At 34.7% G+C, this 13,389-nt stretch overlaps 1 pseudogene; it reads right to left on the bottom strand.

The window, feature by feature from the left end:
* Positions 1–11,210: 11,210 nt before the first annotated feature.
* Positions 11,211–13,102, bottom strand: LOC133682919 (glucan endo-1,3-beta-glucosidase 7-like; annotated as a pseudogene).
* Positions 13,103–13,389: the final 287 nt, after the last annotated feature.

Below are 13,389 nucleotides of genomic sequence, written 5' to 3'. Positions count from 1 at the left end.
TGACTTTGCTGGAACCTAATGTCAAATTGCATTGTCTGCAGTGAATTTGTAAATCGTTGCTGAAATTGATTCGTTTGTAGCAAATTAGTATTCACTGTTGAATTATGTGTTCTGCAGCGAATTTAGGGTTCGCTACCAAAAGTTCTATTTTATGCAACAAATTTGTAATTCGCTGTTGAAATTGAGTTGTTTATAGCAAATTAGCATTCACTGTCAAATTGTGTGTTATGCAGTGAATTTGTAATTTGCTGCCAAAATTGATTTGTTGCAGCGAATTTGCATTCGCTGCTAAATTTTGTGTTCTGTAATGAATTTGTGATTCAATGCCAAAGTTGTATTGTTCGCAGGGAATTTGTGACTTGCTGCTGAAATTGTGGCGTCAACAGCGAAACAGTTTTCGTTGCCAAATTGTATGGCCTACAACGAATCAATTTTCGCTGTCAATTTCTACAATAGGCCTCTCGGGCAAAAATGACTCAAATGCTTATAACAATTTCATTGTATAATGGTGTAAAATGTGAAACATTTGAATGTGAACATATGAACTCTTGAAATAAGTATGGTGATGAATGTGATTCAAAGATACAAATGTATTGATTTGTGACCATTGATGTCTTAGGTGGTGCGGTCGGGATTAGACCATTGTCAGGACAAAAACAACCAACAGGTGGAGCAGGTAGGTGACTTCCACCTTCCTTTTTCATAACATTGATTTATGAAATGCTTTATCATGAATAGTTAACGTATTGTGTTAGTATAGATATCAAACTACCAAATGGGTAAATGTTGACAAATGATTGATTAGGTTCAGCTAATGGCATCTGAATGGATGGCCGGAACAAATGATTGATTAACTTCGACTATTGACATCTGAATGGATGGTCGGTATAAATGGAGAAAAGTTTAAGAGAACTTTTGAGATGTGATATTGATGTAAAGATTTAATCAAAGATAAAAACAATTATTAACGTTAGAGGATCCACTAATGGTATTTCAAATAAATATAATATAAACTCTTTTTATTACTCAACTAGAAACCACACAAAAAGGAGGATCCAATCAGATGATTTATCGTTATTATCTCATTATAAATTATTCACATGATCATATTAATCATCTTATCTAAGTAACACCATACTTGTAAATATTGCCAAGTATTCATGATTCTAACTTATGTTAACAACAAATCAAGTTCCTCTCATAACAACGATGTCAGCTGAAAACTATGAAGGATCAAGCATTTATTGTACCAAGTGTTATACAACATAAATCTAGATTAACCATTTAACAAGCAAAGTATTAAAAGTGAATAAGATAAAAATGATAAGACATGTTAACAGCAAACTTTCTTGGATATAAACATTGAAGTCCATGTTGAGTTCATATTATACATATTCTAACACCACTAGTGAAAACATTTCACCTTGACATAATAAACTTAGCTAAATATTATGAAGAAGAGAAACATGAATAAACAAGCTAAGAACATGATTATGATATATGTTAACTCAGTATAGAAAGGAAATGAAAAAGCATAAACAAGAGATTAATATAGCATGAAAGAAAACTTGAACATTACAAAAAGAGAAAGCAAGAAGATGATCTTGATCTCAAAAACAAGATGCTTAAATATATAGAAAATGCCTCCTTTTATAGGCTAAAATTCAGAACTATTGATTAGATGACTAACTATTTAGTTGGTGGCCAACCATTGACTTGGTGGTTGGTTATTGACATTGTTGGCTAGCCAAAACATCATTGCTAACATCAGAATTCGAGCACATAGTCTTCATAAAAGTTGTGGGAAATTGTCTCAGATTTTCAACAAAAAAAACCAAAGCTCATTTGGACTTCTAGAACTCGAGATATGGGTTGAACACTGAACAGTATCTAGGCTACAAAACAGATTTAAACGTCTCTTTTGATGTTAAGAGTTGAACTTGAAAACGGAAGATTTGAATCTTGGACTCTACATGAAAGTTTTAGACCTATCTCTTAGGTTTCCATCAAGATAAACTAGACCTAAATCCAAGGTCTACAACTCCAGTTATGATCCAATAACCGAATGGTGTTCTAGTTTGAATTGAACCAGCATCTCTTCTCTAAGCTTAGTCCTCTCTTTGTCTCTTCACTTTTAATAGTTAATCACATCAATCAATCCTTTGAGTTGAAGGATAAACCTACATTCAAAATGAACATTTACCATAAATTAAAGATGTCTTATGTTATCATACTTGCTATTACAAAACATGCTCAAGTTAGGGAATTTAATGATACTTTAAGTGTAATATAATGATATAAAACTTTGATAAAAATGCACTTTTAAGTACTAATCAATCCTCTCAAGTAATAGGTGTAAGAACCCTAGCCAAACCCTTATGGTTTCCTTCTCTTTTCTATCTCGAAATTCCAAAATGCAAGTAATGAGGTGATGTTCTTTCCTTACCTCACAATCTTGGGTTGTCCTAGGTAGGTTTCTTATGTAGTTCTTCTTCTTCTTCCTCTCTACTTTCAGTTTTTCTTCTCTTCCCTCTCTATTGCAGTAGTCGGCCCTTCCATCTCACTTGCCTTTCATGGTCTCCTCTCTTTTCTTCTAACTCTCTCTTCATACAACAATCAAGGGCTTGCATGCAACTGGGCTCTACTTTGAAAAGAGAGGGGTTGTTGAAGCCAAGGCTACTAGGCGGCTGTTTTTTGGGAAGAGAAAGGGTCACCTTCGCTTCCCTCCTGCATTTATACCCCTCTTAAATGAGAGGGGATGTTTGGGTGCTAGTTATCCTTGGTCTTTATCCTCTTATTGACTGGTTATATCCTCCATAATCCCCTCCTAGGATAGGCTGGTTCCTCCCCCACCAACTTTCCTTAAAATAGGCTAGTCTAACATTAAATTCTTTTGACGGGTTTTACAGAACATATGGATTTGTCAATGCACACAATCACCATTGACTCAGAAACCATTAGAAGAAACAAGCCATATTCAAAATGGAAATTTATAATGATAATGATAATGATGGTCGAAAAAAGAATGACGATATTAATGCATGAAATGAGAGAATGTAAAATATAAATAAAGTAATAATTGAAAGAAAGACCTATATTGACTGTTAATATGGTTATTATGAAATGTAGCCTTGAATGAGGATAACTTCTGAGATATGCTTGTGATTACCAAGAGGAACCACATGCATTGTGCAGTAACAGCAGTAGGGGAGCACGAGTAGAGCTTCTATTGCAGGTAGGTGAACCACACCTATACTTTCTAGTTAAATTCTATAATTTAATATGTTATTGTTGTGAAATGTGAAATGTGAATTAGCAAATGTTGGATATTTTGTGAAAGGATGAAAGTTTGCGTAATGATGTTATTATTTTGGATAGTTAATGCAACCATATTATTTGATAGTTTTATTCACATTTACCTATGTTTTATGCATAAAATGTCTTGATATTATTTTTTTTATATGCTTTGAAGGCACTTTTGGATGAAAGGTTCAAAAAAAAGTAAATTGGAGATAATTGACAGATTTGACCTTCAATCAATGTTTTGTGTAGAGCTTGAGATCTAGAAGTTGAAACAAAGTGATTCCAGTAGAATTAGAAAGCTAACATACACACCATTCTATACATATAAGGAAATAAAAACAAAAAGAGAAAGAGCATGGAAATCATAGCCTTCAAAGTCAAATCTTACATTCTGCCAATGTTGACCTTCGACCACTGCGACTAGAATATCTTGAGCTACAGAAGTCCATTGGATGCAAACTCAATTTGTTTGGATTCCTGACTCAAAGACCTATCAACTTACCAAATTTCAGCAGAAAAAGAGCTGAAATGAGAGGGATATGATTTTTCTAAGACGACACGTGAATTTTATTAGTAGACAGGTTTTGTGAAGAAACAAGTCCAAAGTACTTCTCAAACAATCCAAACATCATCCAAGTCTTTATTTCGGCAATTTAGCTTCTCTAGGTCAAAAGTCAAAGCTTAAAGATTTTATGCAAGCCTATTTCTTCTTTTTTAGGAAAATAGTTATTAAAGTACTTAAATGTAAATTGTCTACTTAGGAAAGGACAATTTTGTAGAAAAGGGATTAGGGTTTCCTAAGATATAAAAAGAAAGAGAGAAAGGAAAGAGAGGGCAGCCAGCTAAGAGAAAAAAAAAGCCCCTTTCCCCTAACAGAATCGCAAATCATGTTTTCTTCCTTCTTTTTGATTAATTGTTCAGTAGACATGCAAGGCTAAACTCTTTTTCTTGGTGGCAAGGACATGAAAACCTTCGGATTTCAAGAACTGTGAGATTTAGTTTACCTTCTCTTTTTAGTTTATATGATGAAAATGTTTGTTCTCCTATGCTTATTTTTCCTATGATTGTTTATTGTAATTGCTAGAGCAGACTCTAAGTTATTATTGTAGACAATCTATTGCTAAGTTTGATATCAAAACTGGAGTTATGGTATATGAACTTGTGAAACAATTGAGTTTAATAATTAACTCCATCTGCTATCTCTAGGCCATTGTAAACCACCTACTTGATTAACTCTTTTACCTATTTCAATCTCACCAATATCAACTAGATGTTCAATTGTAGCTGCTTGAAAAGCTCGTAATTTGTCATTAAACTTGCAAGAAACACTGATAATGTTAATAACAAAAATCAAATTCTGAAAGAAAGTGTGAACATAAGATATTTCTCTAGTTGCAACAATAAAAGATAATTATAATAGATGAGCTAAGCAATGTACATAATGTTTTGAATAAAGCTTGCAAACCATTCCACTCTCCACACATATTACTAGCACCATCATACCCTTGACCCTTAATATTTTAAACATCAAGATTGTGATGAGATAAAACAAGGAAATTCCTTCCTTAAGAGTTAAAGCAGTTGTATCTTTGACATAAACTATATCAAAAAATCATTCTCGTATAAATCCATTTCTATCAACAAACCTAATAACAAGGGTCATTTTCTCTCTTATGGATTCATCTCGAGCTTCATTAACAATTAAACAAAACCTTGCATCACCAATCTCATGATGAATTGGAGACTGAACATTTCTAGCAAAGACATGCAAAATTTCTTTTTGAATTTGATGTGAGGTGTATTTAGCATTTTGTGGAGCATTACCCAAAACAAGAGCACCTACTTGCTCATTGTAAGATGCTAAAAGTTCCATCATTTTAAGAAAATTACCTCGGTTTTTTTATTCTAGACATTCATCATGCCCTCTAAAAGCACATGCTTCAAATGTGAGCCAACGAACAATATCTATTGAAGCTTTAATACGCAATTGATTATTTAGAATTTCTTGAGTAGTTTGCCTCTTAACTACCTTCTCAATATGACATGACTGATTTTTCAAAATTTCCAAGCACTTGGTAGCAAATCTGTGAGCTGAATTTGGACCTTTTTCCCATGAGTAAAAAAAGCACACCGTTCCCCATCATTAACTTTCTTCCAACAATTGAATCCTTTAACAGTAAATGTGTTTGGTCCTGGCTTCTAGATGGCTTACTTGAAAATAGATAGCAAGGAAAACAAAATGCAGTATTTTGAAATCGACAAGGATGTTTTTCACTTGTCAGTGGATATTTAGACATCAAAGGTTAATATGGCCTCAAATTAATTTATGCCTTTCAAATTTCATCTTGTTGATTAACCGGGTATTCCCAAATTGAAGGACGATTGCTTGGATCTCTAATTAAATGAGCAATGTTGATTCTACTAAGAGGTGGTTCACTAGTCAATGTAGGTTGTTCATAAAATGAAGCACATTGGGGCTGCTCAACCATAACTTCAACATTACACATTGCAATTGGTTCACTAGGCTATGAGTTATCAATATTTTTCCTCTTTTTCTCAAAAAATGAATCAATTCTTCTTATTTTGTTCATGGTTCAACCTAAAATCAAAACATATATCGTGAGAAAAAATTGATAATTTTGGTGGCTTTGCTAAAACAAAACATTAAAAAAATCTAAGCATAATCAAAACAAACCCATAAAATATATCTAATTAATTAGAAAAAAAATCACTATAACAAGAATTCAAAAACAATTGTTAAAACTAGCAGATCTGAGAAAAAAAAAGCAAAAATAGTAGAATTAAAAAAAAATCATCAAATTCTTAACAAACATCCCAAAACAAAAAAAAAAATTAATTTGGGTTACCAATGACCAATTACCTTGTTTTGTTTGATGAAAGATGAATTAATTGATGGGTTTGCCGTCTGCTTTAGCCTTTTTGCTTGCTATTTCTATTTGTATTCTTATTTATATTTTTTAACTTTTATTTGAGGGCTCCAAATAGTGACGGCAAAGTCAATTTAGTTGAAAAGGTTTATAACTTTATGTTTTTCTTTCCACATATATAGGACTTTTAAAGTGATCCTATATCATTTAGCAAATATATTTACTATGGGAAGGGCCCACCTATTTAAAATAAAAAATATTTCACCTTCTCACACTTACTAAGTAATAAAAAAAAATGTATTGCAGGGGCCCGTGCCCCTGTTTGCCTCCCTTTAATTCCACCCCTGCGGGTGAGGGGATCGTTGTGCGTCGACACCTATGAGGTGATGATGATACCGGTGAAATTGGTATCATCAATGTGTTAGGCAGAAATAGTCATGGTTGATCTTATGAAATCTTGAATGATAAAGAGTTGTAATGAAAACAAGAGGGGAGAAGTGAATAGAATATGAATACATGCTTATTTTTTTAAAATTGTTGGATAATTGTGTTATTATACTTATTGTGATATTTATGTTTCAATAATATGTATTTTGTTTCAGGACCATCGCATGCATGACAGGAGTAGATTCTAGCTTATGTTCACTTTTTGTTATCTATTTCTAAAGAGCATATCCTTATTTTGTATTATTACAATATTTATATAATCTAATTTGCATATTTGATGTTGAAACTTAAATAGACCATGTGACCCAGTTGTTAACGGAGAGTGCCCACTCCTGGTGGGAGACTATTAGAGAAAGAATGGCATGAGGAGAATTGAGGTGGAAACACTTTCGAGAAGAATTTGAGGAGTGGTACTAGTCCGGGCAGCACTGGAAAGAGAAAGAACAAGAGTTCCTGGATCTGAAACAGGGGAATATGACCGTCCTGGAGTATGAGAGGAGGTTTCAGGACTTATCTATCTTTGCCAACACCTATCTTCCCACTGAGTATCATCGGGTGGAACGGTTTTGGGAAGGGCTCAGGGAGGAGCTGAAATTAATTTTGGTGGCTATGTAGTTTCGGTGGGTCCAAGAGTTAGTGCGAGCTGCTCAGGGTATGGAAAGAGTAATGAATGACACCCCAAGGTTAACAAGTGAGCAGAGTCAGACTATAATATTCAAAAGAAGGGATTTCATGCCTCCTATATGGAGGAATCCTCCTTCAAAGAAAGGAAGGAGCGGGTCATTATTCAGGCCACTCCCGAGAAAAGGGGGGAGTTTTATTCATGATAGGAATTTAGGAGGTGCTAGACGTGTTAATGCTGGGGGATTAGTTGGAGGTCCGACCTGCCAGGGGATAAGTGTTATAGGGGGTCCATGGAGCAGAGGGGACCTGTCTATCTGTTAAAGAAATGGTTTGGGAGAAAACAGTTAGTGCAAATTTTGGTGGGGCATGGTGTGGTTACAGGCCATAGACTGCAGACACCTAGTGCTATGCTGTCATGCACTACCACAGAGTTCCAAAGGTTGCAGGGGGTGGGGTTGTGCCCTAGGCTGCAAACACTTGGCACTGGGCTGCCATGTCTTGGGTGCTAGGTCCAGACACAAGTGCTTGGCTACAAACCCAGGCAAGCAGGTCGGCAGAACCACGCACCTGGGGTCTAAAGGGTTGTTGGGTTGTTATAGTAGGACTTAATAGTGTTGGGTCCTGCTTACACCAGGACCCAATTGCATTGGGTCATGCTAGACCCATTAGAGTTGGGTGCTCCCCCTAGTAGGACCCAAGACTTTAATTTTGTTTCTCATACGATAAAGAGCACACAAATAGATGAGAATTTTTTTATATTGTACAAAAATTGAGTGGTGATATTTTTTTTTCATTTGAGGTTGGGTTGAATTTCCTTCTTAAAGCATGTTTGTTTTTGCCTTTCAAAAATGCTTTTCAAAATAAATAATTTTTTTTTCTTTACTTCGAATTAAGATTTTTATTTTTTTCCTCTTGATTTTTTTTTCAAAATAAAAGCATTTAGAAAAATTATAATTCTAATATTGTCATATTAAAGTTAATGGCGCTCTAAATAAATTTTTTATTCACATAATATACTTTATATATTTGTATTAAATAAATAATTTTTTAACAATAAATTTTTTTCTTTACTTGAATTTAAAAGAATTACAATGATAACATTACTTCTCACAACGTGCTAATGGAGATGGAGTGTATCCCTCTTGAACCGAATTCAGGAGTTTAGTTCATGGTTGCTGGAAAATTGACAAAAGCAGAGAAGAAATGAATGATTTCTGACCTTGTTTCAGGTATGTTCTACTCTCTTAATCCACCCCCTTTGCTCCTGAAATCTTCAAGATTATTAAGCTAATTAGGATTCTTCATGATGCTAAATTCGTTCCTTCTTTATCTTGTCTTTAAGGTTGGATAAATCTTCTCAGAATTTATGTTGAGAACTAATTCTGCTGCTATCACAATTCTGTTGTAATTTCAACTCTGCTGCAACTTAGACTTTGTTTCTGACTTGATTTATTGCAATATTCAACTATCCTAGCTGTATTCATTCATTCATGGTATGTTAGAGTCTTAATCTGCATCTTTCTTGGGTCTTGAGGCCCACCATTTTTATGTCAGACTCTCAGCCGTATTAGGATGCTCAACACTATTGGTTTCCTGATCATAGTAGAAAACCGATCTCATCCTCCAGATTGCGTCCGGAGTTTGGCCTTCAAAACAATTTTATATGAATTGGATTCCTTCATTAAAGTTGTATTCCTGGATGTACAGATGAATTTGGGATTTTGAATAACCTGATTTTGATATCTGAAGATGAAAATATTCCCATTTGAATATTAAGTGTGAAAGTAGAGAATCCTGCTGCGAGGAGGATTCTGACCCGAGTTTGAAGGTCTGATTTGAGGTCCTAATGAGATAAGATTTTTGCTCATATAACTTCCTGGAAATCTTGACACGTGTACTTCAACTTAGATTAAGCCCACATTCTCATTTTGGAACTCTAACTTGGCAAAAAACCTATCACAAAAAGCTAGATCCAAAAAGTAAAATGCAGAATTTCTTATCTTTTAGCGATTAATTCACGAAGTCTCTTCTGCATGCTAAACTCATAAAAATAACTTCCAATCAACTCGAATAAGTTCAAAATCCCTTAAAAAGCATAGCGTAAAACGAAGAAAAACACATGTACATTTTGCACTTGTCAATATTGCTGAAAGTAAGACCCTTCACTATTGTGTATTGCTGTTAGCAGGATCCAACAACGGTGCTAGACCTAAGTTTATTGGGCCTAACTCTGCTGTCAGACCCAATAATGGTGGGTCTAGGTGCCTAGCTAAAGTAGGACCCACTAAAGTTGGGCCCTGCTTCCACTAGGACTAAGCAGAGGTGGGCCCAGTTGCCAATAAGACCCACTGCTGCTGGGTATTTCTGTCACCAGGACCCAGTAGCGTTGGCCAAGTTTGTTTCATTCGAAATTTGGGCCTATAATTGAGCTGAAGGAAACCGGTCCCGCCAGGTCAACCCGTAACTTGGGCGACTCAACTAAAAACCGGTAGAGTCCCCTTTGTTTTAATATTTTTTTTCATCCAACGTAGAGACCCCTCTTGTTTCATATTTTGCAGTTAATTACTAATTCATTTCAAAGTTCACTATATAAATATTAGAAGAATGTTTTATTTTTTCAATGTGGGATAAAAAACATTTTTGGTTTAAATATTTCAAGTTAGAAAAATAAAATAGTACCTTTTCAATGTGGGATAAAAACATTTTCAGGTAATCCTTTGAATTTAATTGTTTACAACATGTATAGCTTATATCCACATTGATTATTTCTATATTTTTTCATATAAAATATTAAAACCTCAAATAATTTTTTTTCAATTTTCCCGGTTTGACTTGAGTCAACCCTTATAACCCAGAACCCAACCCCTTTGCCAAGTCAACCCCTAGGTTGGGTTTCATAACTATAGTTGTCATAAAAATACATTTTTTTAATTTGTTATATTTTTTGAACTATCAAAATGCGTTGAAAAAATATACGTAATTATTTTTTATAAAAAATAAAAATATTTGACCAGCGGCAAAGCCTAGGTCACAGAACTAGTACACTTTAAAAATAGTTGAAAACATAGTTATCTATTATATTCGAATATATAGGATTAACCAAGGCAATAAAAAAAGTAATGAACAGAATAATTAATTAGTTCAGTTTTTATAAAAGACTAAATTAATATGCGATAAAACTGAAAAGATATAGAAATAATAATTAGAACTAGATGGATTTTGAAGAGACTTGATAGCACAATCTTGTTGGTTTGATTGCTTTTGGTTTAATTTTTTTAGTAATATTCGCTTTTTTTCTGCAAATCTGGTATTTCATCTTCCCTTAAGTTTCTACAATTTGATATTTCATCTTCTCTTCAATTTCTACAACTTGGCATTTGCATTCTATTTTTTCAATGTTTTGTTTTTGAGTAATCATATAACTTCGAGAAGATATTTGTTTAATTTTTGAGATATCTGTTTAGTTTATGCAATTTGGTATTTTGTTTTTCGCTACTTTTGCATTTTGGTTCTCTGTAATTGTTCATTATAGCTACTGAAAGAGATGATTCGGTTCAATCTATGAGTGCGAGATTGGATGGGAAGAACTATTCGTATTGGAGTTATGTAATGTGAAATTTCTTTAAGGGCAAAAAGATATGGGGATATGTCAGTGGAACCGATGTGGTATCTAAGAATACTGAGGAAAGGGATGTTGCTTCAATAGATGCATGAGAAGCAAACAATGCAAAGATTATTACTTGGATTAACAATTTTGTTGAGCATTCCATAGGTACGCAGTTGGCAAAGTATGAGAAAGCAAAGGAGATTTGGGATTATCTGCAAAGATTATTCATACAATCAAGTTTTACAAAGTAGTATCAATTAAAGAATGACAGATGAGCTCTTCACCGGAAAAATATAAGTATTCAGGAGTGCTTTTCTACAATGACAGATCTTTGGGATCAACTAGATACTTGTAGAGAGTCCAACATCATAAACCATGGTGAGACCAGTCTTGAAAAGTCCAGATGATCGCTCAGAACCAGGTCCAGGTTTCTAGTCTTCGTCATAAAGAGCAAAGAGGTATGTATCCACTGATTTTCCTGGCATGAGTGGAGTGCCCACCATCGATCGAAGGTGTGCAATCAAATTGCCATTGTAAGCCTTGGCAATCTCAATGCTTGGCCCTACTTCGTTGTCATCTCCTTTATACGGCCATCCAATCTCAGCCACCACAATCTCAACATTCTTAAATCCCATAGAATTCAGTGCAGAATAAACTGCATCCACCTGCAATTGATTAAACCACTTGTCAGTAGCATTTTTATTGGATCATCTATTGATACAAAATTTTCGCACTTGCAATTTCATTTACTCTCACCTGAGCATCGAACATGTCCATGTACTTGATCTTAGTGTTTCCATCCATTCGTCCTGCATTCGGCTGGAAAAGGCAAAAAGCAAGAGTCTCAAGCCTTGTATCGCTTCTGTAGGCAAAGTAAGGGTAGGGATTGATTGCCAAAGGCAAACCATTCGCACTATTAAACTCCAACAAGCCCTTCATCAGATCCCCATAACTTGGATTAAAGCTTTCAGAAGAAGGTGGCTCAGACTGCTTAAGCACTCCCATCGAATGAACTGTGGAGACCTTAATTTTACCCCCGAGCGATGCATCATATAGAGCATTCTGTACATTTTGCATGGCTGGTAAGAGCTTGTTCATGAGATTCTGGTCATTGGAAGTCATGACCTCGTTGCCGACAGTGATGAGGATGATATTGCTAGCTGGATAGAAGGGAAGCACGTTCGTGTTGATCCAGCTCTTGGTAAAATTGGGATCAGAGGCTAGTCCTGGAATGTCACCATTTGCAGTGCCGACAACAATTCCAATTCCGGTGTTGGCTAAGGCTTTGATTATGGCGGGGTCCGATCCATATAATCGGACATTTTGATTGAAGTGGATTGAAGAAGTTTTGCGGTGGATGATGGTGGTGGAAGGTTGTCCGCAACTTGGCCATAGTTTATACCAATGAATGATTACGAGCCTGCACAAAAAGCAGCAAAATTTAAAGCAGATGATCAAACATCAATTTTTAAACGACAAAACAGAACACCAACTTTTTTTGTTTTCATAGACTGAAATGAAGACAGCAAAATTAAGGTAAATTGTTTAGAAATGGAAGGAGGTCATTAAAATAGAAGAGACGGAAACTTACTTGCGATTTTTGTAGTCTATAAGAAGGAAAGGAGTACGAAAGCAACAGTATAAGGAAGCACCACCGAGGCTTAGGAGGAATCTCAAATAATTTAGCATTTTAAAATAAATTAATTAAAAATTAATCTGGAATATTTCTTATTAAATACCATTCAATTTTTATTTTATTTTCTAATAAGATTGTAACATTTTTTATAATATTAGCAATTGCTATTTTGTACAACCTTTGTGTAATGTTTTATTTGCGTGTTTTTGTTTTTCAAATTTTTTTCTGTTACTTCTATGTGCTTCTCTAATTTTTATTATCAAATACACCACCCGTAAATTGGCGAAAACCAACGGAATTACCGACAGAATTATTTGGTCAATAATTTTTACCGATGGGTATAATTTCGTCTCTAACTTTGTTGGTCTATACCGACAAACCTTTGCTGTCGGTAATAATTACCGATGGCATATATTATGTCAGCAATTCCGTCAATATATACTGACAGAATAATTCCATTGGTATATACTGACCAAATTGCTGATGGAATATATAGAATTTGAAAAAAAGAAACAGTTTGATGACTGAAAATTTTTCAGACGATTTTACTGACAAAATAACTGAGGGATTCAAACCGGGATCTTCGTATAGTGACATGGCCCGTTCACCGTTAGAATTATCGATGGGTATACCGACATGACATGTCCATCGGTGATTCCATCGGTAAAAGCACATATATCCACACTCTCCCGACTCTCTCCTCCTTTATTTCTCCTTCTGCTTCCCCATCCCAACTCTCCCCTCCCAAACTGCAAACAACCACCCACCCCCCTAAAAATATCCCCCTCTTCTCAACACAAGCACTCACCTTTTTAATTTTAACATTTAAATGTAAATTTTATTATTTTTTATTGTTTTTTTTAGTATATGTATTTTGTTAATGT

This window comes from Populus nigra, chromosome 2 (assembly GCF_951802175.1).
Source record: "Populus nigra chromosome 2, ddPopNigr1.1, whole genome shotgun sequence".
Classification (NCBI taxonomy): domain Eukaryota; kingdom Viridiplantae; phylum Streptophyta; class Magnoliopsida; order Malpighiales; family Salicaceae; genus Populus; species Populus nigra.
This window is presented reverse-complemented; position numbering and strand designations above follow the sequence as displayed.